Source organism: Mustela lutreola, chromosome 7, assembly GCF_030435805.1.
Source record: "Mustela lutreola isolate mMusLut2 chromosome 7, mMusLut2.pri, whole genome shotgun sequence".
Lineage (NCBI taxonomy): Eukaryota > Metazoa > Chordata > Mammalia > Carnivora > Mustelidae > Mustela > Mustela lutreola.
In genome coordinates, this window is record NC_081296.1 from 51,152,085 (window position 1) to 51,168,501 (window position 16,417).

Genomic DNA, 16,417 nt, shown 5'->3' on the forward strand with positions numbered 1-16,417 from the left:
TGTTCAGTTCATCAAGGATCCATGCAAAGGACTGTGGCCTGACTTCTCAGCCCTTCCCGGTACCTGGTACATGGCAAAGTGCTCAATGAGTCTTAGCTCTTTTAATTTTTCCTTAAATGTCTGCTGTGAGCTTCCTTAGAGGAGGAAATGGAACTTAGCCATCTTTTCACCCCACCCACCTACAGCCTGGCCCAGAGCACGTTCTTAGCAAGTGTCAAATGAAGTCTGGAATGCAGGCTTCTTGACAGTGGGCCCAGTGTGGACTCTTAGGCTATCAGAGCAAGCCAGGAGAGGGCACAGGTGGTTCCTCCCTGGCTGGCTTGCCTCCGGGCTGGAAGGCAGGCCGGAGGCCCCCTCCTCCCAAAGGTGGCCCTGTGGCCTGACTTCTCAGCCCTTCCCAGTCCTGCCTACCCTTCCCTGTGCCCTCTGCTCTCCCACACCCAGCTAGGCAGGGCCAGGGCATGTGGAAAGGGCCCAGAAGCCCTTCCTGTTTCCTCCCTCAGAAGGCCCACTGGCTTCTGCAGTCAGAGGTGACTGCTTCGAACTTTAGCCTTACTGGACTCAGCAAGGCCTTGACTCCACCAAGAAAGGAGCTGGGCCATGAAAGGCCTTGCCTTTTCCTGGAAGCCTAGAGAATGGGGATTTCCTGAGCATATAAGCACACCCATTCACTCTGCAAATATTGGAGGACACCTCCTGGGGCTGGGTTCCATTAAGGGTAAGCATAGAATCAATGCCCAGATGTTTATAGCAGCAATGTCCACAACAGCCAAACTATGGGAAAAGCCTAGATGTCCATCAACATATGAATGGATAAAGAAGATGTGTTGGGTGTATATAAAATACACACACACACACAATCGAATACTATACAGCCATCAAAAAAACCCCAAAATCTTGCCATTATGGAACTAGAAGGTATTATGCTAAACAAAATAAGTCAATCATAGAAAGGCAATTATCAAATCATATCTCTCTGATATGAGGAATTTGAGAGGCAGGGCAAGGGGTCGTGGGGTGTAGTGAGGGAAAAAATGAAACAAGATGGGATCAGGAGGGAGATAAACCATAAGATACTCTTAATCTCAGGAAACAAACTGAGGGTTGCTGGAGGGTGGGGGGATATGGAGAGGTTGGTTGGGTTATGGACATTGGGGAGGGTATGTCATATGTTGAGTGCTGTGAAATGTGTAAGCCTGATGATTCACAGACCTGTACCCCTGGGGCAAATAATACATTATATGTTAATATTAAAAAAAAAAAAAAAAAAAGAATCAATGCCCAGAAGGGTCAGTCTACTCCAGCAGGCATCATGAGGGGTTTAAGGGGAAGGAGAGGCTTGGAAGAAGAGGACCAGGTGAGTAGGAGGTGGCAGGGAGAGGAGCACATCAGATGGGAGCAGCTGTGTGCACAAAGGGATGGGGGTAAGCAACCTCTTGCCATTTACCGTCCCAACCCCCACCTGAGTCAGCATGGGGGTCACACTGTCAGATCATGACCCAGGCATTCGCCATTGCCTTCAGTTTGGGGCAGAGTCATGGGCATGGAGTTCTTAGAGATGCCCCCCAAGACTGTGCCTACCTTTAGGGCTACAAATTTCACCTACCTGTGTCTCTAGCTTGAGGAGTCAGGTAGGCCTATTTATAGTCCGATTCAGCCACTATTTTGGAAAGTCACCTTTCCTTCTCTGAGATTTAGTTGCCTCATCTGTAAAATGGGAATATCACACTTTTCCCTCAGAATTGATGTGAGGACCAGAAAAAAATATTTGAAAAAGAATTGGGTACAAATTTCACCTTCCCTCCCAAAACTGATGTGTCCATCTCTAAAGATAGTCTGTCACTTGTGCTGTATCTCTCTAACCATGTTGTTACCACAACTGTCCCTGAGATATTTTCTTCTTTTCACCTTCATTTATCCAAGACTTAGCTCAATTCTAGCCTCCTTTACTGTTCAGATATTTCCTGGTGCCATGGGCCAGGCTCTGGGCTGGGCCCTGAGAGAAATGAGACATAGGCTCTGCCCTTCAGGATCTCCACGCCAAGCAGAGAAGCTATCCTGGAAACGAAGGTCCAGAACCCCGTGGTCTGGGGCCAGGCAAGAGGCTGGGCAGAGACCCAGAGGAACCCAGAGGTGGGAGGGATGGTCCCTGAGCGCTGAGCACAGTAGCAGGAAGGCTGCTCTGAGGAGAGAGCCTTTCCTCAACGTCACAATCATATCTGCTGAACTGAAGATAAGATTGCACCTTCCCCTGTTTGTTAATGGGTCCTTTGAGTCACTCCTGCCATCTTTCCCACACTTTGCTGGTGGTGTGGTTAAACCCACCATCAGAGGCCTTGGGTGTTTCCATGAGGGAAGGATAGGGAGGACAGAGTACAGTCCTCCCCATCCCAAGAGGAACTTCAGGGCCAAACTTGGTCCCAGTCTGCTCCAACTCCTTCCACACCCCTGGCTGATCCCCGACCTCTGTGTAGGCTTGCCCTCCCACTCAGGACTCGTGCCCTGCCCTCCCTGGTCTGTATCTTCCTCTCACTTGAGCCCAGGTCCCAACCCAATTACAAGCAGCTGCATCCGGGAAAACAAACGCAGAAAAGGCCAAGTCCAGCCATCTATAGTGGCCTCCGTCCCAAACAGAACTGGGCCTCCATCCTCACCAGAACTGCTCCCTAGGGTAAAGAACCCCGGGACCCTCAGCTCTTTCCTTCTAGGTTTTTCCAACCTCTCATGTCATGTTTGGTTTCTGTCACTGTCTCCACACAGATTATGCTCATCCCTCTGCTTAGATCAAACCAACATCTATAGAGAATCTATCTGAGCCAGGCACTGTACTAAGCATTTCCTATTATTTCATTTAAATGCCACGAAACATTGTATTATTACAATCTCCATTTTACAGATGAGACTTAGTGAGACTCACAGAGTTAATATGTAGCAGAGACAGGGCTTACACTCTGCACCAGTTATGCCACACCACCGATCTCCCTGTTCTGCACTGAACATTAGGAAGAGCAGAAGTTGGGGGGCTGGGTATGGTGTGACAGAATCACTCATGAATTCCACACCAGGCACAGCAGTGCCAGTAGGCTCCTCCCTTACTCTTCCACCTCCCCACTGGCCAGAGGATACAGTTTTGGATTTGAGATAAATCCGGAATAAGAATAACTCTGTGAAGGGCACCTGGGTGGCTCAGTCGGTTAAACGTCTTCCTTCAGCTCAGGTCATGATCTCAGTGTCCAAGGATCAAGCCCCACCTCTGGCTCCCTGCTCAGGGAGGACTCTCCTTCTCCCTCTGCCCCTCCCCTACTTGTACTCTCTCTCTGACAAATAAATGAATAAAATCTTAAAAAAAAAAAAAAAAAAAGAACTGTGAAAAAGAGAACAACCCATCCAGGAAAGCCTCCTGACAGGGCTGTGGAGACCCTCAGGAGAAGTGGAGCAGAGGTAAGTTTGGTTCTCTATGAGGGACAGAGGGCTGAAATGATAGCTTTATCTAGAAGTGAAATACACCTCAGCGTGCCATGCTCGGGGATAAGTGAAAGAAAGAAAGAAAGAAAGACAGACTTTTTTGGCAGTTTGTCCCCAACCTTGTGTTCCAAATGCAGTCCCCAACAAGAAGGCTAGACTAACAATTCATCCAACCCACTTGCACAGTTTGTAAACTCGAAAATAAAGAAGTTAAAAAAAAAAAAAGAAAGAAAGAAAAGAAAAGAAATCTCCCAGAACAAAACAAAAGGACAAGAAGGTGGATAATATGAAGAAATGTTCAGAGGCATAGAGAATAGATTGAGGGAGTCCAACATTTGTCTAAAATGAGTATTAAGAGAGAATTAAAAGGAAGAAATAATAAAAGATATACTTAAAGAAAATTACCTTTGTTTTTTTTTTAAAAAAAGGTAAAAATCTTCAGATTAAAGGAACCCACCAAGAGCCAAGTAGGGTTAATTGAAAAAAATATCTATACCAGGGCAAATCAGGGTGAAATTTTAGAACGCTAAGAATAAAGAAAAACCCTAAAATAATTCAGAGGAGAAAAGCATCTTGCCTCAAGAATACAAAGGAGAGTGAGAGCTGTGAAGTGTGTAAACCTGGCGATTCACAGACCTGTACCCCTGGGGATAAAAATATATGTTTATTAAAAAAAAAAAAAAAAGAATACAAAGGAGACTAGCAACAGATTTCTCTTTGAAATCTGTGGTTTCAAACCAAACTGTGAATGTGAGAATAAAATGAAGCAACGTTTTGCAAAATGGCTCAGAAATCTTACCACATGCATCTGAGATGAAAAAAAGAATCACTCTGGAAAATGTAAAAAAAAAAAAAAAAAAAAAAAATGCCTGAGCACCTGGGTGGCTCAGTTGGTTAAGCAACTGCCTTCGGCTCAGGTCATGATCCTGAAGTCCCAGGATCAAGTCCCACATCAGGCTCCCTAATAAGCAGGGAGTCTGCTTCTCCCACTAACCTCTCTCCTCTCATGCTCTCTCTCTCTCAAATAAATAAATAAAATCTTTTAAAAAAATGTTTAAAGGATCCAAAAAAGTGGATGATATGAGATACAAGCAGTAGCTTGTGCTGAGTGGGACCCAGAAGAATGGAACACAGCTAGAAAGAAAACAAAAGAATTCTTAAAGGGCTGACATTTGAAGGATTCTCAGTTGACATGGGTTTATATTTCCTTCTTTATCCAGTCAGTACTACTTCACAAGGTCTTAGAATCACCAGACACCTTAAATGAATTGATTCAGAACTTCTGGGGGTGGGGCTGAGGAATGTGCATCTTCAACAGGCCTTTTTAGGAGATTTCATATCTACACTAAAATTTGACACCCAATGTGTATTTGTTTCTAAAGAGAATTATATATGTTCATAAAGTATATCTCATTTATTGGCTTTTAATTTTTAGAAACAATGCTTAAGCCAAGAATGAACTAGTTTAACTGTAGTACTGATTAAGATGTAATGCTATAGATCTTGGCAGCACAAAAAGTATATATAGCTATAAAAAAAATCTTTAAAAAAAAAAAAAAAAAAAAGGGGGCGCCTGGGTGGCTCAGTGGGTTAAGCCGCTGCCTTCGGCTCAGGTCATGATCTCAGGGTCCTGGGATCGAGTCCCACATCGGGCTCTCTGCTCAGCAGGGAGCCTGCTTCCTTCTCTCACTCTCTATCTGCCTGTCTCTCTGCCTACTTGTGATCTCTGTCTGTCAAATAAATTTAAAAAATCTTTAAAAAAAAAAGTATATATAGCTAACAAATTTGGGAAGTAGAAAGGGTAGAAGGAGAGGCATTTGCTCTAGTTTATATTATATTATTTTTTCATCATAACGGAAGGCTCCTAACGGAAATGGCTGATACCAGGGTTGGGGCAGGGATAGTACAAGGATGAGAGCACAAGGCAGGGAAAGGAAAAGATGTTTTACAACCTAGAACACCTTGTTCCAGAAAGTAAGGAAGTGCTCAAAAATGGATGGTAACAAATGTGTTGGGGACAAGGGAGCCAGCTTGAAGGGGCTCCCACTGATCCAATTTGGAATAATTTGATTATTGAAATAAATAATGATAGAAACAGGTTTTAATATGTTGATATAACATATTGAAAAAATTTTTTAATCCATGTGTCCTAATCTGATATTTAAAAATAAAAATTAAGGAGCAACTGGGTGCCTCAGTTGGTTAAAGGTCTAACTCTTAATTTCAGCTCAGGTCATGATCTCAGAGTTGCGAGATTAAGCCCCTTGTTGGGCTCCACGCTAGGCATGCAGTCTGCTTAGGATTCTCTCTCTCCATCTCCCTCTGCCTCTCCCCTTTCCCTCTCTAAAAAAATAAATTATTAAATAAATTAAAATGAAAATTAAGGGGTCCCTGGCTAGCTCAGTCAGCAGAGTACAAGACTCTTGATATCCTGGGTTCAAGCCCTACATTGGAGATAGAATTTACTTAAAAATAAGTAAATAAAAACTTTTTTAAAAAGTTATACCTGGGGCTTCCTGGGTGGCTCAGTGGGTTAAGCCTCTGCCTTCGGCTCAGGTCATGATCTCAGGGTCCTGAGGTCGAGTCCCGAATCGGGCTTTCTGCTAGACGGGGAGCCTGCTTCCTCCTCCTCCTCTCTCTCTCTCTCTCTCTACTTGTGATCTCTCTCTGTCAAATAAATAAAAATCTAAAAAAAAAAAAAAAAGTTACACCTGTTAACCTCACAGAGATTTAAAATTTTTATTTTAAAAATTAAAATTAAAGCAAAGGGAGGATAAGAAAGGAAAGCAATTATTTATTTGTTTATTTATTTTCAAAGATTTATTTATTTTAGAGAGAGAGAGAGAGCACGTGCATAAGCGGGAAGGGCAGAGGGAGACAGAATCAGACTCCCTGCTGAGTGTGGAGCCCAACTCAGGGCTCGATCTCACAACCCTGAAATCACAGCCTAAGCCGAAACCAAGAGTTGGTTGCCTAACCAATGCGCCCCCCAGGCGCCCCTGGAGAGCAATTTAAAAAAAAAAAATTATTTATTTGACAGAGATCACAAGTAGGCAGAGAGAGAGGTGGAAGCAGGCTCTCCACTGAGCAGAGAGCCCGATGTGGGGCTCTATCCCAGGACCCTGGGATCATGACCTGAGCCAAAGGCAGAGGCTTTAATCCACTGAGCCACCCAAGTGCCCCTGGAGAGCGATTTTTTAAAGGAAAATGACAACTCATAAATGAAGACTTGATGGAATTAGAAAAATCACCACTTCCCCAACGCAGAGCAATGAGTGTTCAGGCAAGAAAGACTCATCACTGGATATTAAAACTGCTGAGTGAAAGATGGTCAGAAAACAAGATATTCCCATGGTTTCTAACTACCAAGCCACAGACTACTCATTACTGACGAAGAGAAAGGGGTCCTTTTACAATGAAGGAATGTGGCAGATACCACTTCAATAAAGTGTCCAAACTGAAACCTCAGTAATAATGGGACAAGCTGACATCATGTGTTGTGCTGGGAAAGAACATCACCCATGTAGTATTTCTGCCAAAAATGTGGATGCTGAATCTGGTCAAGAGGAAGCAATCAGACAAATCCACATCCTGTGGGACAAACGACCTGTACTCTTTAAAAATATCAATGTCATGAAAAAAGACGACTTCTCTACATTAGAGAGACCGAAGAGATGACAAGTCTGTGCAATGTGTGACCAGTGAGAGGATCCTGGATTTAAAAAAGAAGTTAAAAGGGACATTATTGAACAATTATGGAAATGTGAATATGGACACTTCATTATGTAATCTATCAATGCTACATCTTCCGAGTGGAGAATTACATTGTGGTTATGGAAGAGGATGGCCTTATTCTTGGGGCATGCATGTTGGAGTATTTGGAGGAGAAATGGCAGTAAGTCTACAGCTGCTCCACAAATGGTTCAGCAAAAAGGAGAATGTGTTTTTGTAGAGTATGAGAAAGCTAACCATGGCAAGCTATTAGCAACTGATAAATCTAGATGAATTCTTCTCGCAACTTCTTTGTAAGTCTGAGGTTTTCAAACCCAAAAGTTGGAGAAAGTAAAACATAACATTTATTATGGTGATTGGCAGAAAAACTAAAAATACAAATTGTTGAAGCTGGTTGTCTTTGGGGAGTGGGCAGAAAAGGACACTTTTAGTTTTCATTTTATACTTTCTGAACGTTTTTTGCTAAGCTTCGATATTACTCTTGTGATGAAAGAAAACTAGTAATTAATTAATAAAACAAATATGTACAACAGAAGTTGCTCTGAGGATGTAAGCTTGTATCTGTAGAGGCTTCTTCATTCCAAAAAGAATTAATAAATATCGTGTTTAGTGCCATTAATGTTCATTAAGCTTGTAGACCTATTAATGGTCACTGAGGTTCTTAGAGCTCCATCTTGCTTCCTCAGCCTCGTTTCTGTTCAATAACAGCACTCATTAAAGGGCTTGCATTATTTTACTAAACCTTACAAAGAGGAAAAAATATTGCTAAGAATATTAAATATCACTAATGTGAAGACCTAGTAGGATGTAAATATCTTTCAGAAACTGATGAAAATGAAAGAATGAATTGAATCATATCTTGTTTCTCATGTCCTATTACGTCCTTTTTTTTTTTTAACCAGGGGAATCCTTTGTCAATATACTTAGCCCATATTTTTTTTTTAAAGATTTTAGTTTTTATTTGACAGAGAGATTACAAGGAGGCAGAGAGAGAAGGGAAAGCAGGCTCCCCGCCGAGCACCCAGGCACCCCACTTAGCCCATATTTTAGTCTACGAAATAATTAAATAATCTAGAAAGTTTCACATTTTATTATTTTAATTCACTTTAATCTGTGCAGCAAAATGACTTGCCCAAATCATGCTGATTATCAGCAAATCCTCGGTTGGAATCCAGACCTCTTTCCATACATCCTAAGCCCACAGTCTTGACTCTGAGTTTTCCATGCTGTGTGAGTGTGGATAGGTCACTCAACACCTTCCCACTATTTTTTCACCTAGAAAATCAAGTAGTAGGATTAGAGTTCCCACGCTCGCCAATTGTAACCATGTATTTCACTTGGGGAAATGAAGGTCCAGCAATCCTCCGCAACTTGGTAAATTTCACCCTGCAAGGCAACCTTGAGCTTGGCATACGTATTCATTGTATATTCTGACTCATCTGAGCAGATTTCACCTTGACGTAGCCACAGAACACTGATATGACAGCCTCAGGAATCCAGTGACAAGGAGACTCAGATGATGTGACCCAATTTAGCTTAATTAGCTATATCAAAACAGAAATAACAACATCCACCCCCCCACCACCATCACCAAAGAAGCACACACTCCTTAAAGGCAACAACAAACAATAAACTTTGCTATATAAATCACTCTTTGATATATAAATCATTCTTTGCTATATAAATCATTCTCAGGGCACCTGGGTGGCTCAATGGGTTAAAGCCTCTGCCTTTGGCTCAGGTCATGATCTAAGGGTCCTGGGATGGAGCCCCTCTTGGGGCTCTCTGCTCAATGGGGAGCCTGCTTTCCCAACCCCACCCTCTGCCTGCCTCTCTGCCTACTTGTGATCTCTCTCTCTCTGTCAAATAAATAAATAAATAAAGTCTTTAAAAAAAATTATTCTCAATTCTGTAAAAATCAACAGATTCACAACTGTGGACCAGGCCCAACATTAATCATGTCTGTGGTTGTTAAGGATGTTAATAAATCCTTGGAAGCCTCAGAGAGCCAGAACCCACTATGGCTTCTAATAGGTAGAAATTTAAACCGAAAGGAACCTTAGGGACTATCTAACACTTTCATTTTATAGAAGGAAGAAGGAAACCCAAAGCAAGGGAAGTGACTTTTATCCGAGTTCATTTCTGTCTGGGCAGAACCAGGATTAAAGGTCAGGTCTCACCCATCATTCAGTGGACATCCCTTCTGTGAAATGCCAAAGGCTGAAACCCTGTGTGAAGCTGAAACCCTTCATTATGACCAAGGTGAACCTGAAGTAATTCACCAAGGAAACACTGTACCAAGAGCTGTGGGAGACTTAGGGGGCACCTAAGAAGATAAGAAATAAAAAAAACAGGCTCAGGATAACCAAGAAAATGAGCAGTGTGATACAGTACTAGGCCCTAGAAGTTTGGATAGAATCAAAGGAAATTTCTCCAAGGGGGGAAATAACATTTTATTTTACTTACCTCCCACCTTAAAAATACACTTTTTAAAAATGGTTTTATGAAGGAGACACATGCCATAAGATGTGTGTGTGTATGTTTAGTAACATTTATTAGGGGTTATCGTATTATTAAAAGAAAATATATTCATTTCAAATAAATTGTTTTGAGGCAGAGACAATTACTCTTAAATTTTTAATATATTTGCTTCTAGCCATTTTTATATGTAAATGCACTCCTTTGTTTTTAATTGGGATCATTTGGCATAGATTATTTTATATTTTGTTTTTCTCTCTTATCTTGAGAATTCTCCAATGGAATGAACAAGTCTTTGAAAACACTGAATCCATTAAAAGAATGTAGTATTATTTAGTTAATACTTTACCTATTGTTAGACATTAAGTTTTACATTTCTCATTATAAAAAATAATGTGACCAGGGATGCCTAGGTGGCTCAATCAGTTAAGTGTCTGCCTTTGGCTCAAGTCATGATCCCAAGGTCCTGGGATTACCTCACTTCAGGCTCCCAGGTTAGTGGGGAGCCTACTTTTCCCTCTGTGTGCCCCTCCCCCCTCCGTCATGCTCTCTCTCTCTCTTTCTCAAATAAATAGATAAAATCTTTTTAAAAAGTAATAGGATTACATGGTTCATAAAGTAAGATTTGGAAATAACGGCCATGGATAAGATGGACCGTTCAACAAAGGGTGCCAAGACAATAATTAGTCATGTGGATAAAAAGAGAATTGGGTCCATTCCTTATGTATATCAGTATAAATCCCAAATGGCTCAAAGACTGAAATACTAAAAATTAAAATCATTAAAGTATTAAAAATGAACATAGGAAAAATGTTTTATAACCTTGGAGAGAAGACAATCTTTCTAATTATGACCCAAAATCCAGGATACATAAAATTAAAGATTGATAAATTCAATCACATAAAAATAAAACAAAACAAGAAACACATGAAGAAGAAAGCACTAAAAAAAAAAAAGAAAAAGAAAAATATTCATGGCAATAAAAAATGAGAAAAATCAAAAGTCAGTAACAAACTGGAAAAAAAACTTGAAACATCTATCACTAATTTGTGAAGATCTCCTACAAATCATTAGGAAAAAGATTAACCAGAAAAATGGACAAATGTAGTAAACGGTTCACATCAAAGAAAATACCTCTAACTCATTTCATAAAGAAAATATCTCTAACTCATATAAAAATGGTGCATAACCTCACTCCTGCTAAGGAAAATACTAACTAAAATTCCACTGAGATAAAATTTTTCACCTGTCAGTTTAACAAAAATCTAAAAGTTGGAAAATGCCCCATTTGGCTACCGTGCAGTGCAATGACGACTTTCATCCATTGGAGTGCAAACTGGCACAATCGCTACTGAGGGCAATTTGTCAGTATCTATATAATGTCAATGCATAGATCCTTTATCCAACAATCCCATTTTCAAAAATTTATCCTAGAAATCTACTTGTAAATGTATGATATGAGGTATATAAATGGTTGTTCATTATAGCCTGGTCTGTAATAGCCATATAACAGAAATAATCTAAATGTCTATCAATAGGAGCCTTGCTAAATAAAATATGATACATATAATGGAACCCTGTAACACAGTGAAGAATGAGGAAGTTCTTTGTAGATTGTTATGGTTATATCTCAAAGATACACTGTTAAGTAAAAAAAAAAAGCAAGGCATAAAATAGTGTGTCTGGCAAGATGTATGCTACAAATTGTGCCCAAAAGGGTGTGTGTGTGTATATATATATATGTACATATATATCTCTGTGTGTATATATGTATACATTTATATACATATTGTATATGTATATATGTGCATATATGTATATATATACATATATGTATATACATATATGCACATATATATGTATATATACACACACAGAGATATATATGTACATATATATATACACACAGATATATATATATCTATATTGGCTGTTATAGGCATAAAAACTGAGTGGAGCAACAAGAGATTAATAACCACAAAACCTGGGCACCTGGGTGGCTCAGTGGGTTAAGCTGCTGCCTTCGGCTCAGGTCATGATCTCAGGGTCCTGGGATCGAGTCCTGCATCGGGCTCTCTACTCAGCAGGGAGCCTGCTTCCTCCTTTCTCTCTGCCTGCCTCTCTGCCTACTTGTGATCTCTCTCTGTCAAATAAAAAAATAAAATCTTTTTTAAAAATAAATAAATAAACAAAATAACCATGAAACCTATTGGGGAAGGGTAAAAACCGGTAGACAGGGTTGTGAAGGAATCTTTTCACCATATACTTCAGACCATGTTTTTTGATGTTTAAACCACCTGAGGGCGTTACTCATTCAAAAACTAATTCATTCTATTTATTAATATGTTAGTTTAGTTTACATTAGTTAGTAGACATTAATTGAACATTCCTATGCAACCAAAAATCTGGGAAACATATTTGCAGTATTATGACAGAAAATGCTAAAACCCATACTGTATAGGTTTTTTTGTTTGTTTGTTTTAAGTGAACATCTCAGGGGCACCTGGTTGATTAAGCATCTGCCTTTGGCTCAGGTTATGATCCAGGTACCAGGGATCAAGGTCCACCTGGGGCTCCCTGATCAGTGGCAAGTCTGCTTCTCCCTCCGCACTCCCCGTGCTCCTGCTCTCTCCCTCTCTCTCTCAAATAAATACATAAAATCTTTTAAAATAAAAATAAATAAAAAGTGAACATGTCAATAGGAAAATGGGCAAAGGATATAAATGGGAAATTTTTTAAAAATCCCAATAAAGGGGCGCCTGGGTGGCTCAGTGGTTTGGGCTGCTGCCTTCGGCTCGGGTCATGATCTCAGGGTCCTGGGATCGAGCCCCGCATCGGGCTCTCTGCTCCGCAGGAAGCCTGCTTCCTCCTCTCTCTCTCTCTTTCTCTCTCTGCCTGCCTCTCTGCCTACTTGTGATCTCTGTCTGTCAAATAAATAAATAAAATCTTTAAAAAAAAAAATCCCAATAAAAATATTTTTGAATGTTTAACTTTAGCAAAAAAAAAAAAAAATGTGAATGGAAAAAAAGGTAGCATTTAAAAATCTTCCACCTAGGGCTAAGATTTTTTTTTAAATAATACCCTCCCCCGAATAAATAAAGTAACAATGCCCAATATTAATGTGCGACAGAGACACAAACCCCCATTCTTGATAGGATGTCGATAGTACAATTCAGTGGGCAATTCAGCAATATATCAAAAGCCTCAAAATTACTCATAACCTCTGGCAAGGTAATTCCACATCTAAGAAGTCCTCCGTGATAATCACCCCAGTCAGAATTAAGGCAAAGCGCCCAGTATGGTGTAGCATTTAGCGCAGCCGGGTGGCGAGGGCGCCCTGGGGTGGGGGGTAGCGGGGAGCGCTGCTGGGCAGGTGCTGCGACCCCCGTGGTCTGCTGAAGCTCAGCAAGCCGTGCTCGGTCTTGCTCCTAACTGATCGGCTGGAAACCTGAAAACTGACACTAAGGAGTCATGCTTTGCTGCCACCTAGTGCTCGCCAAGGTGATTGCACCCAGCTGGCGACGAAAATGGTCCCTCCGTTAAGTAACTTAGCCACCAAGGGGCCCTATTTTCGTTTAGTATACACTATAATAAAGCATTTACTATGTTCCAGGCATTGTGTTCAGCACTGCCTACTAATCCTCTTAACAGCCCTCTCAAAACCTAACTTTACAGATGAGAGAACTAAGGTACAGAGAGGTTAGGTAACTTGCCTAAGGTCACACAGCCACCCAAGTGGCTAAGACCAGAATTAGAGCAAGGTGGCCTGTTGGGACCACGGTCTGTGCTCTGAACCACCTCCTTTGCGAGGGGCAAAGGTCTGTGTGATAATAGTACTCGAAGAGAACCTCACACCCCGTACAGCAACTGCTACCCCTTCCCTTAGTACATCTGGCCCAAATAAGTTAGCGAGTGGACTGAGTTGGCCTCTGCCAGATAGGCAGTCTAACCTGAGTCAGGGACAACCTATGGCCCAGGCCAAATCCAGTGGATTAAAAAAAAAAAAAAAAAAAAAATTTTGAAATACTTCCTATAGACAAAAAATAGATAAGGAATAACATAATAAATATTCAGGACCCACCAGCGGCATTTAAAAAATTGTGTCTCCAGTAGCAATGCATCAGTGATGTGTTTCAACCCTTGGTGCACTGGCTTGTTTTCTGCCACTGTATTAACACACAAGGGGCACCAAGTGGGCTCTCGGTGCAATGCGGTTTTTATAGCAATTCTTCGCCTTCCTAAAAACAGTCCTCCCCAGTTACAGCTAATATCCTGCTGGAGACATCTGATGCATCCTGCTGGAGACATCTGCAGTTTGGGTAACAAAGCAGTTGCTTTGTGGTAGAGCTAAGAAAGCTTCTCAATTATTTGCTATGATCTAACAAGGTAGTGGCTCCCAGTCACAGCTGTGAAGCCCAGGGCTTTGAGGAATTATTGAAAGAACAGGAAGCCCAAATGCTAAGGCAACATTACTTGCAGACCAGAGTTATAAACCTGACCTCCCCTAAGCTCCTTAGCAAATCCATACAGTCCTGAAGTCACACACCAAGTATCATGTGAGTGCTTTTTTCCTTTCGGAAAAGGAAAAGGATCAGTTCCCTACCTTTTATCAGATTCTCAAAGAGGTCAGAGACCTTCCAAAAAGGTTATGAATCATTCCTCCAGATCCGGGGAGGCGCCAGCAAATGGCCCACAGGCCAAATTCTTCCTGATACTTGCTTTTGTACAAGCCTCCAGCTGAGAATGGTTCTTTTTGGTTTGGGTTTTGGCTTTTGAGAATGGTTTTTATATTTTTAAGTGGTTGGAAAAAAACAAAAGAATAGTACTTCATGATACACAGAATTAAATGACATTCAGATTTGCATCCATAAAAAAACAGTCACTCATTTACATCTTGCTATGGCTGCCTTTGCGGGACGAGAGAAGAGCCAAAAAGCTGTAACAGAGACACAAAACCTAACTATGTACCATCTGGACCTTTCCCGAGCAAAGTTTGCTGACCCAGCCAGAGATGGGACTAGATAATACATCTTGCAAATGTATGTGCCTCTGCTTTGCACTTGTGTGTAGATGCTGTTGTGATTAAGTACAAACTCATCTAAGTATATTACTAATGTAGGGGACATTAGTCAGTGGTACCTCTTAATGAATCTGGGGAGCTCCCTCCCACCACATGAGGCCAGCCACTCCTTTCTCCCACCTCCCTGGCACTCAGGGCATACACGAAGCCTTTGGCATTAGAGACCTCATCTAGGGCTCTGAAGTTGGAGTGAGTCACACGGAACAGCAGGGAGAAGAGAGATTGTTCTGGCAGCAGCAGAGACATGGCAGTCACATCTAACTTCCAAGAGCAGCAGGACCAGCAGGATGGGAGCCCTACAGCAACGACCCATTTCTGGCTGCATGTCAGAGGTCTCCTCATTCAACAGTCCTTAAGGAATGACTTTGTCTTTGCTTCTAGCTGTCTAGCCTGTGTGTCTACCCGGTTAAGCCAAGCTCAGGCACTAGAAGAGACCAGCATCATGGGCCAGCATCATTCATTGCCTGCAGCAGAGGGGCTAAAGGCTGAGGTTGGTTAAGTACAAGCTTCAAGGGGACAGAGAATAGCCAGTCCGTCTTTGTACCCTCAGCGCCTGAGAGTGCTGAGTACTAAGAGGGCTCACTGAGGTATCTGTTGATGAGAGCACCAGGGAGTAAGTGTGTGAGTTGGAGAGAGCATACACTAGGGATCTCGACCCCATTAGATTCCAGCCACCTGAAACTGGCAACGAGCTTTTCATGTAACAGCGTCTCTTAAGAAGGGACTAGAAAGACAGCCCTCCTCCTCTAACCCTAGCTATGGTTTCCTGGGTTTCCCAGACCATCAAGGCTCTAGTGATGAGAGATGGTCAAAATTGAGGACTGCTGTGAATTTGACCCTGGGCTATTAGTCTCAGAGCTTCTTCTCTCTCTTGCACTCTGATGATACCTACCCTATCTTTCAGAAGCAGATAGCCGGTCAAAAAGCACATGTAAATACGCAAGTGTGCGCTGCCTGGGAGAACGTGAGACAGGGTACACATCAGGTACACTTCGCTCTGGCCCTGGCCTTTGCCTGCAGACGGTCATGAAGCAAGCAACTGGGTGTTGGTGCTCAGACCAACTCTGGTGGATTGATAATTCAGGAGGAAGTGATTACAGTGATGACTAAAATCAGCAACACTCCATTACTTGTGGATCTATTTATGTAGGCTAGGGGGACAGATGTCTAATGACCTGGAAAAAAGCGAGAAGCCAATGAGAACTTTCATAGCGAAAGATCAGGGATCAATAGTGACATTTCCACAAAGCTAGTGCTCTGATCCCACAACATTTAATTTTCCAGATAGCAGCATTTTTCGTAATCTCAAGGGAGAGGGAGAACGTGGGGCAAAAGCTGGGCTGAGGCAGTGCAGACTTAGCAGAAACCGAGACGGTTTCCACAGGACTTCTAGAACCAGTATGTTATAGAAGAATTCGTTCTATTTTTGTCCCCTACTATCCTTTGACACTTTGTTGAAAGTATGATCTTCCTCTGCCCAGTGGTGAAGATCTGGGCAGACAGATGATTTCTGTCAGACGAAGTCTTCCCGTCACCTTCAATCATAAAATCTCACTGCATTAAAGAATCTGGTCACATCTCATAGTCAAAACTACAAACTTGGCATTATCTCTTTGGATAATTTGGGTCCTGCTTCAGGCTTGAGACCTGTATCAGAGCAAT